The sequence below is a fragment of the Dasypus novemcinctus genome, chromosome 10 (assembly GCF_030445035.2).
Source record: "Dasypus novemcinctus isolate mDasNov1 chromosome 10, mDasNov1.1.hap2, whole genome shotgun sequence".
NCBI lineage: Eukaryota > Metazoa > Chordata > Mammalia > Cingulata > Dasypodidae > Dasypus > Dasypus novemcinctus.
Genome location: NC_080682.1, coordinates 68,748,690 through 68,759,747, shown reverse-complemented (window position 1 = coordinate 68,759,747; position 11,058 = coordinate 68,748,690).

Below are 11,058 nucleotides of genomic sequence, written 5' to 3'. Positions count from 1 at the left end.
TACTAAGTCAGTGGCCAACGCGATCCAGGCCCTTATAAAAGGGCAGATTTTCGGGAGTTTGCTCTTTGACGTATGCAGAAAAAGGAGAGGGCCATCTTGCCACAAGAGACCTGTGGGAGTGATTGGCATTGGCAGAACTAAAGCCAAGATTGGAAGGGTGGGGGAGAACCACTCTAGGCGACACTGTTGCAGGGCGGCGCTGACTTGTTGGACGGCTTCTCGAGCCTCAGGAGTGATGATGATGCTGCGAGTGGTCACCGTTGGAGGGCTGTCCCTTGTCTGCAAAAGCTCGAAAAGAGGCTGCATTTGCGCTGTTGTGATGGGAAGCGCCGAGCGAAGCCAATTGATTTGCCCGCAGAGCTGTTGGAGCTCAGTTAATGTCATCTTCGGAGAGAGGTGGATTTTTGGGCTTGTGGGCTGGATAAACCGATGAAAATGAAAGCCTAAAAATTGGAAAGGAGGCTGGAGGTTTATTTTGTCAGACTGCACGGTAAGCCCGAGGCTGGAGAGGTTTGTTATTATCGCCGAGAGCAGATCATTGAGGAGCGCACTGGAGTTCGCTGCTAAAAGGAGGTCGTCCATGTAGTGGAGAATGTATGTGTGCTCCGGATTGAACTTGGAGCGCAGCGGCTCAACAGCATGGTTGACATACAGTTGGCACAGAGTCGGGCTGTTGCGCATGCCTTGGGGCAATACTCGACATTGAAATCGCTGAGCTGCGCCTTGGTTGTTGATGCGTGGAACCGTGAACGCGAATCGTGGACAGTCCTGGGGGTGAAGAGGAATAGAGAAAAAGCAGTCCTTGATGTCGATGGTTGCTGCATGAAAATGTTGGGGGACTGCAGTGGGATGCGGGCATCCTGGCTGAGGTGACCCCATTGGTTTGATATGCTTGTTGATCTCGCGGAGATCGTGGAGAAGGCGGTATTTGCCAGTGCTCTTTTTGCTGATGACAAAGACTGGTGAATTGTAGGGACTAGTGGATGACTCTATATGCCCTGCTTGTAGCTGCTCTTCGACGAGGGCAGAGAGAGCCTGCAGTTTGTGAGCTGGCAAGGGCCACTGCTCGACCCAGATGGGCTCCTCTGTGTCCCATTCCAGAGGGATAGGGTCAGGTTTTGAGATGGGAGCAGTGGCCCCTAGAAGGGGGGGGGGGGCAGCGCAGCTGAGAAGGCTTCTGTGGTGATTCAGGCCTTTAGCTGGCTGAGGACATCTCTCCCCCATAAGATGGTCTGGACTGAGGAGAGGACGAGTGGACGAATTTGGCCTTCGTGGCCTTCTCGGTCGCTCCAATGCAGAGGCTGGGATGTTTTCCAGGAGGCAGCGACTCCTGTGGCGCCGATGACTTGAGGGCCGGTTTCGAGGGGCCAGTGATTGAATGCGGCGATCTCGAAGGGAACACAGGAGACTTCAGCGCCAGAATCCAGAAGCCCATCAAGCCATTGCCCATCGATCTTGAGCTCTAATGAGGGTCTCTGGCGGCGCGTGATGGGCATTGTCCACATTATGGCTTGGGAATTTTTCGGAGGGCCTCTTGAGGGTGGGGCTGAGGCCTGCCCCGCTGGGAGTTTAAAGGCTGCTGGGAACCTTGGGCGGAACGGCAGTCGCGGGCCCAGTGATATCCTTTTCCACAATGCGGACACGGCGTAGAAGGGCCCCTTGGCCGCCGCGACGGTGGGTCTGAGTGAGGCGTTGGGCCTGGCTGGGAGCACTCGCGGACGAAGTGGCTGGGCTGGCCGCACCGAAAGCAGACAGGAGTGGGGGCGGATGAAACAGCCATGGCAGAGGCAAAGGCAGCGATGAGTGTCTTGACTTGTGGGTCGACGTCACGGCAAGCAAGGACCCACTCGTGCAGAGCTTTGTCACGTATGGGAAGGACTACGGCCCGGAACGGCGCAAGGCACCTGTTTATGATAAGTTCTTTGGCCAGCGCAAACTGGGCATCCTCGCTAGAAATTTTTTGCTGACAAGCTTCAAGGACGCGGGCGACAAATGCTGGGAAAGTCTCATTAGAGTCTTGAAGCAGTTGTGCGAGTTTGGTGGGCTGCTTGGTGGAGACTAGAGAGAAAGACCGCTGGACGAGGACTTTTACCCGGTGCCAAAACCCTGGGTCAATTTGGAGATAAGAATGAGGGTCTGCATAATTGTTGGTCCCCGTGTATGCATCGGAGGGATCGAGGGCGCTAGCTTGAGCATTCTCCACGATTTGCCGGTCAACAGCCGCTTGATAATGGGCGCGCCATTCAATAAATTGACCCGGCGTCAGGACGGCACGGGCTAGTGCAATCCAGTCATATGGGAGAACAAGTTGGGTCCCCAACTCCTCAAGGAGTTGCTGCGCATAGGGGCTGCCAATCCCGTCTTCCTTCACAGCTTTGCGGAGGGTTCTGACCTCTTCCGCTGTAAAGGGTAACCAAGTTTGGGGTTGCTGCGGCGTGGGCTGCGGATTCAGTGGATACAGCTGAGGGGTTTGAGAAGATGTGGCACCGGGGACCGATTGAGCAGCCAAGGCAGGTGAAGGGCTGTTGCCGTACGGCGGCGGCAAGGGATAAGAGGAACACGGGTGAGAAAATGGCGGCTTAGCGGCTTCCAGGCGATAACAAAATGGCGGCGGGACCCTTCCGGGCGCCGGCCAAGATGGCGGAGCAGCTACATCCAGCAGCGGACAAGATGGCATAAGGGGCGCTTCCGGTTTAACGGAAGATGGCGACCATGCAGTTTCCGGGCCCGAACCGGATGCTGACTGGGCAGGAAGAGGCAGGTAAAGGCGGGAGGAGGACAAAGGCGCCGGCGAAGAAGAAGCCAGATGCGCGCCATCTTGGGCAGAAATGGAGGAAGAAGGCGGGAGTCCGCCATCTTGGGGAGCGGCAGGGGTGGTTTCTGTCTGCTGCGGAGAGCTTGGGCGGGGAGGTTCGCGCTCTAGAGCGGCAGCAAGTTGGTCAGACAGAGAGTCATTGTCGGCGGGCTCATCGGGATCACAGTCTAGAGGCCGTTTGGGAGAAGCTTCATAAACGGCTTCTGTTGGAGCGCCAAGGAGACAAGCGTGAATGGCAATGAGAACGGGTAAGAGGCCTGTTGGGAAGGCGCGTTTCTCGTGCTCCATGGCAGAGGTGACTCGATCTATGAGATGCGAGTACATATCTGGGCTCCAGAGTTGACAGGTGGCGAGCCACGGATTAAAAGGGAGCAAGAGATCCCAGTACTTTTGGAGCTGCCGCAGGGAGACGTGGACTCCATTGGCATCAAGCAGGGCAGCGAGGGCCCTGACTTGAGGTGCCTGACGCAATGACAAAGAGGCGCCCATGACGAGATAGGAATGGGATGACGGCGAGGGGTCCCTACCTGGAGATGAGGAAAGCCGTCATGATCACAGCAGCAGCAGCAGCAGAGAGGGGCCGGGTGAGGAGCTGCCCCATGTTGTTGGGCGCCAATTGTCGCTGAGCGGGAGGGTTTCAACTTCGCTCAGGCCCGAGAGTCGGGGGGGCTTGCTCCTGCCGATCCTCCGGCGGGGGGTGCCCCGAGAGGGAGCACCGGATCTCCAGGCGTGGGGGACGCGCGGTTGAGGAAAAACCACGGAGACTGCTTGAGCGCAAGAACAGGTCTGCTTTATTACGGAAGTACACTTAGCTATATAGGGTTGGGTAGAGGGAGGGGTGTGATGAAGGGAGGGTTGGCTAAGGAGCAGCTGTGGACAGGCTGAAGCTGATGGATAGACCTGAGGTAAGCAGTTACTGGGGAAGAGGGCAGATTGTAGGTTGGCAATATGGGCGGGACTGGCGGGAAGGGCGGCGGGGGCTGAAAGGGGAGGAGGGGTGGAGAGAGGCGGTAACAGTCTGGAAACTATTCCCACACAAGGGCAAGGGAAAGAAAGTTTGCTGAAAGAGCTCAATGAGAGCTGGAGCCATAGAGAATGGACTGCCCAGAATAAAACAGAGTCATGAAGTGAAGCAGCTGCCCAGATAGAACATTAGAAGAGAGAGATAAAATGACTTCATCTCTCTCTCTCTCTCCTATCATCTTCTGATCTACTGATGTGTATGGTTCTTTTTGACAAACTCAACCATAGCCAAAAAGCAAGGGAGCCAGGTAATGCAATCCATAGTCATCAGTATTCCTAGATACAGAGCAGAACAGAAAAGAACAGGAATGAATCTAGTTTGTAGAGCAGGGGAGAGAGATAGGAGGGCACATTTACTCACATGTATATGAAATAAATGGTATTTTTAAAATCTCATAGTCTCAACTTTTCTGAATTTTTTCTGACTCAGAGTTGTTTATAATCCATGCTTCTTCATGCAGTATCACCTTTGTACCACCAAGAGTATTAGTAATATGATACTTAAATAGTCTCCCATGTTGACTCCAGGGATGTATGCCAAGCTGCTGACACCATTTTGCAAATTTTGATGCTGCTACGTTATCTTACCAGAATATGTCAATGGAAGGTTTGCAGACCAATTTCACACATATGCAGGCAATGACAACTATGTAATTCCTGCCACCTGCCTGATAATGATTGTAAGAAGCTGTGTATGGTAAATTGCATTCTATCAGAATTGTTAAAATGTGAAAAGAAATTAAATGCCTTAACATCAGTGAAATCTGGTGTCAGCTTTCTCAGATATATAGCTTAGTTTAGAAGACACAGCTTAGAATGTGATAACAATGGATTTGTACTCAAAGTTACAAAATTCATCATCAAAATATAGCAAGACTGAAGAACCTCCCTATCATGACTCTACCCTTAAGAACTTATTTTTAGGACACTGTTTAAGTCTGCCAAAAGAATGCTAAAGCAAAGTACCAGAAATCTGTTGGTAGTATAAAGGATATTTATTTGGGATAAAAGCTTACAGTTTCAAGGCCCTAAAGAGTCCAACTTAAGGTTGCTCTCTCACCAAAGTCACTTACCACTTGCTGAAGCAAGATAGTTGCTGATCTCTGCCTGGTCTCTCCTTCCTGGGCTTCCTCTTCCTCTTGAGGCTCCATGTGCCCAGCTTCTTCCCAGTCTTAGATGTAGGGTGGCATAGGGCTTATCTCTCAGGACTTCTACTCTCTTGCAGTAAGGTTCAAGTCTTTCCAGGCTTTCTATATCAGCTGAAAACTATTGGACAAATGACTCCTCTCTCCCCAGGGCCCCAGTATCAAAAATGACAGAGCTCTCTTTCTTCCCATGTGTCTTCTTGAGTGACTGTCCATTTATAACAGCCCACCAAGGGGACAGGGACTCAATTTGAGAAATACCTTTATGACATGGTGGAATCAGAGCCCTAATCTTAACAGGTAATTTTTTTCAAGGGCCTCTCAACTGAATTCAATATAATCAAAAGGGTGTCACACCCAGAAGAATAGGCTAGTTTGAAAACATAATTTTTCCCTTTTTGGGATTCATAAAATAATCTCAAACTGCCACACTCCACCCTTTGAATTCCAAAAAGACATTACAATATTTCAAGAAGACCTTCAATCCTTTCAATAGCAATGTTAAACACAAAAATCACATTATAATCAGTTATAAAAAGAGTTTGTCTTGAAGCAAAGTCCTCTCTGGCTGTAGAACTGTGAAGCTTACAAAGTAAGTTATTTGCTTCCAGTATACAATTGAGGCACAGACACAGGATAAACATTTGCATTACTACAAGGAGAATTTGGGAGGGAAAAATGTGTCACAGATCCCTAACAGTTCCCAAACCTGCAGGGCATACCTCTATCATTATATATCAAAGTCTGAGAGTCATTCTAAAGATGATGGTTTCTTCTTCTCCACAGATCCTCATGGGAGCATTTCCACAGGCTTGCCCAATGGCATTTTCTCAGTTCCTCCCTCATCAAGTATATGGGTGCCAAATGAAGTCCACACTTCACTCTCCAAGAACATTGGGGTGATGGCCACACTTTTCCCAATCTCTGGTGTAGGGTCTCAACTCTCTTATTACAGCAGGGTGGTAGCAGCATACTCCCTAATCTGTGGCATAAAGACCCAAACTCTTCAGGACAGTGAAGTGGTGACTTCACACTCCCCAAGCTATGGGGAAAGGCCCACTCCCCTCAGAGCAATGGGGTGGCAACCTCACTCTCATCAACCTATGGGGAACAGTCCTATCCCACTCAGAGCAATGGGGTGGTGACTTAACTCTCCCCAACCATTGGGGAATGTGTTAAACCCTCTCTGTAGCTTGAGGTAGACAAACTTTTCCTGAACACTGGGCTGGATAACCCACTCTACAAATGCCAGGGCAAACTTATCTGGATGGGGGCTGTCTCTTGGCTAGAGGAGATGTCTTAATTCCAGACCTCAGCTCCTATGGTTTTCCTCTTGAAGCCATTTTAACTTCCATCTCTACCCTCCATGTCTCTTTTAGTTCAGGCTGACAGTGGTTTTACTCATACAGTTCTTGCAAAAACCTTGTTAGTTTAGCATGCAGGAAGCAGGATTCCAAGCCATTAGACAGTAAGAATTTCCACAAACCTTTCCTGGATAATTACACTTTCAATCCTGACTCACAAGTTCCAAGTATAGTTAATTCCTCAGATGGGGCATTATCATCTGGGGACTTGATTTCCAGAAGCTTGGAATTTCTGGAAGCAGTCTTTGATTTCTTTGTGCTCAATAATTCAGTTCTCACCTTATCTTTTTCCTCTTGCATTTTGCTATAAGGTGCAAGGAGAAGCCAGGCTGCATTCTCCAAGTTTACTTTGGAAAGCTCTTCAGCTAAATGTCCAGGCCTGCCATTAACATCAGGATCAAGCTTGCTAAATTCTCTGCAACTTTAAAACATGGATAACCTTTCCTCCAGTTTCCAATAATATTGTCATTATTTCCTCCTAAGCCCTCATAAATAGTCTCTCTAGCATCCATATTCCTACCAACAATCTCCTCAAAGCAATCTATGCCATTTCTATCAGGCACAACACAATTCCTCCAAAAAATACCCCTTATCCATTTATAAAACCATTTCAGCACTTTTAATAATTGCATCAGAATGTACCCCACTACTGGTGTCAAATTCTGTATTAGTCTGCAAAGTACCAGAAATCTGTCAGCTTTTATAAAAAATATTTATTTGGGGTAAAAGCATACAGTTAAAAGGTCCTAAAGAGTCCATCTCAAGATTGCTTTCTCACCAAAGTCATTTGCCACATGTTGAAGAATGATGGTTGCTCATCTCTGCCTTGTCTCTCCTTCCTGGGATTCCTCTTCCTCTTGAGGCTCCATGGGCCCAGCTTCCTCCCAATCTCAGCTATAGGCTGGCATAGGGCTTGTCTCTCAGGGCTTCCTCTCTCTCTTGGCATAGGTCTCATGTCTTTCTAGGATTTCTATATCAGCTGAAATTTATCACATGTATGGTTCATCTCTCTCTGGAACCCAAGGATAAAAAATTATAGGCTCTCCCCCCATGTGTCTCCTTGAGTCAGTGTCTCTTTATATCTGCCCATCAAGGGGGTGGGGTCTTAACCTATGTCACACCTTGCTGACATGGTCGAATCAAAGCACTAATCATAACAGGTAATTTAATCAAAGGTTCCTCAACGAAATCCAATTTAATTACAAGTGTGCCACACCCGGAAGATTAAATTAGTTTACAACAGGATTTCTTAGTCAGGGGTCCGTGGACCCACAAAGGGGTCCATGGAAAGATTTCAGGTGGTCTGTGAGCTTGAATTGAAAATTCAAAGAGACATTATTCTTGTTGGAACATGTTGGTGCAGGTGTGGTATATTTATCAACCAATATACAGCATAGTGAGGACTTAGTAAGGAGTCTGTAGTTTTCACCTGACTGTCTAAAGAGTCCATGGAATAAAAAAGGTTAAGAATCCCTGATTTACAACCATAATCTTTCTTTTGGGGGGGATTCATAAAATAATCTCAGGCTGAATAAAAAGTGAATTTCTGAACAATATTAGCTTTATTGCTGAATCATTACTAACTTCACATTGTCAATTTTATTAAAACTTAGTTAATACCCCACCCTCATTTATTTATTAGAGTGTATTGAACTTAAGTGGGCACAGAAATGTTACCAAAAATGATATTCAAAGATAAATTATTGAAATGTTAAAAAAAAGTTGGAAGTGGACTTTAGACTATTCACATCACATAAAATAGAATATAGTGTATAAAACATTAAAGGATACTGAAAGGGTCACTTATTGATGAAGGTTGAAAATTCATGTTGAATATATATGTGTGTGTATATATATGAATATATATGTGTGTGGGTATACATATATGAATGTTACACAACAAATAAATATGCATCCAAATGGACAACGCTTAAAAAATATCAGAATTCTAAGGAAACTGTAATGAAAACAGTAATAGTCAAACTTTATCTTAGTACAAAATGCAAGCCAATTATAATTGGGAATATATCAAACTGTCAATAGAAAATGAAAACACTGTGATACACTCTACTAATTAGTAAATTTTCATACTTCTACTAAATGTACCCACCCAAAAGACCCACATTTACTAACAAAAGCCACTTCATAGAATCATAAATTTGTACATGTATATATATGCAACTTCAATTTTATTTTTATCATGAAAATTGAAATTTGTGTAAACATTTTCTTTATATGGAGAATCTAGAAGTTTTGTAGTACAAAGAAAAAGGAGTTGCCCATAGTAATTTTTTTAAGTCAACATTTTTAGTACTTATTACCATAAAACAGTTTAAAATGTTTGTAAAATGTTAAAAGGCATACTAAGGACACACTGAAAAGACACTTGAAATAGTGACATTTCTGATGTACAGATTCTGTTTAAAAAGTGTAAAGTTGCTAATGCAGAAATTTATGAACAAAAACAGTCACATTACTAGTTTATTTTGAATATAGCACTTTCAAAATCATTTTTGTGCAGAAGAAATGGTGCTTCTATATAATAATATATAAGTTGAAAACTTACCACAAGCAATCCAAATACTACCTAGGGATACCTTACTAGGCCAAAACATTCTTTTTTCTTTATTAGAGAATAGTTGGGTGTACAAAACAATCATGCATAAAATAGAGAATTCCCACATACCATAGAACCAGCATTGGTGTGGAACATTTATTACAACTGATGATAGCACTTATTTTTATAATTGTACCATGGTTTAACATAAGGTTCAGTGTTTGTGCAGTATAGTTTTATGGATTTTTAAAAAATTTTATTGTGTGTGTATATATATATATACCCTAACATTTCCCTATTTTAATCATATTCATATATATATATATATATATTTCAGTGGTGTTGATTGTCTTCATAATTTTGTGCTAACCAACACCATCATCCATTACCAAAATATTTCTATCGTTCCAAGTAGGAAACCTGTACATTTTAAGTCTTAACTCCCCATTCTCTATCCCCATCCTATCTCCTGGTAACCTATGTTCTAGATACTAACTCTATGAGTTTGTTTATTCTAATTGTTTCAAATCAGTGAGATCATACAATATTTATCCTTTTGTGTCTGGCTTATTTCACTCAACATGTTGTCTTCAAGTTTCATCCATATTATCACATGTAACAGGGCTTCATTCCTTTTTATTGCTGAATAATATTCCAATGTATGTGTATACCACATTTTATTTATCCATCAGTTGATGGACACTAAGTTACCACTGGTGAGACAGCATCTCTGATGATGTTTTGGTTTGGACAGTTTCACAGTCTCAGAACTGTAAGTTTTTAACCTAGTAAATTCCCATTATAAAAGCCACCTCATTTCTGGTATTTTGCATGGGTAGACTTTAACAAACTAAGGCAGAGAGGGATAGCAAACAAGCAAAAATTTACCTAGAGTTGAGATTCAAAGGATTCCTAACTTTCCATCTAATGACATATATTTTTAAAGCCACATTGAAAAGGTTTGAAATATGACCTAAGAGAGGCAGATTCCAGCGTTTAGAGGATGTAGTATGAATCCACACTTATGAATGAATGGTTTTCGTAAGTAAATACAATCTTGCTACATTTTGTATTTTCACATGGAATTTCTGCTAAAAATCTGTTTAGCTTGTGACTTTAATGCTGATTACATTTACCTTCACCATCCTATGTTCTTTTAAGTAAAACTTATATTACTCTATTTATCCCAAACTAAGGCATTAGGAATTGCCAATATTTAGATAATCAAACCCATTGCCTTTCTATCAAAAGAAAATACAAAAGAAAAAAGAAAAAAAAAAAAGAACTAAACTGTTTAGTGTCTTTTGACTTTCCTTAGGCAGTAGTAAATACATGGCACTTATCAAGTGAAATAAAGAAAAGGAATGTTATTCTTCATCCAAGAAACAGAATATTCAATGTTTTTCTCCATTTTTATCTAATTGAACTAAATAGGTTTTGTTCTGTAACCATGTTGGAACAGACAACTTTTTAGCATATATGGAATTCATTATTATTCCTTCACCCACTCACCCAACAAATATTTATAGAATAGTTACTATGTATAAGAGTTGGGGATTTAATAGTGGACAAGACAGATCCTTATTCTCATGGAGCTAAGGAGTCATATAATTGGAAGACAAAATTTAAACCAATACGATGAATATAGATGGGTGTGAGTGAACTGACATGAAGGCATGAAAATAAAAGCATGTGATAGAAGAACGGTGGGGGGAATCTTCTTTACCTGGGTTATAAGAAAAGGGCTTTCAGATGGTTTGACTTTTGAGCTGAGAAATGAAAGGTACAAACAAGATGGCAGTGTAAATATGTTCATTTATCCTTTCATTTATAAAACATCAAACATTAATTGTCAAATTTGCCAGAAATTGGATAAATTATGCCCATTTTCTGCTATCAATGAGTTAGGAAATGACTCAGAAACAATTATCAATTGCTTCACATTTAAGAAGTCCATTCCAAGGCAAGCCTATTTTTAAAATAAAGATAAATTTTGTTTGCATTTACATATCACTGCAGAGTATTCAGAGTGCATTTGTAGGCATTAACCCATTAAAATTTAGTGAGATAAATTTTGTTCCTTTTCTAGAGGTAAAAAATTCAAAGCTCAGTGAATATAAGGTAAAATATAAAGTGTACAAAGCTACCAAACAC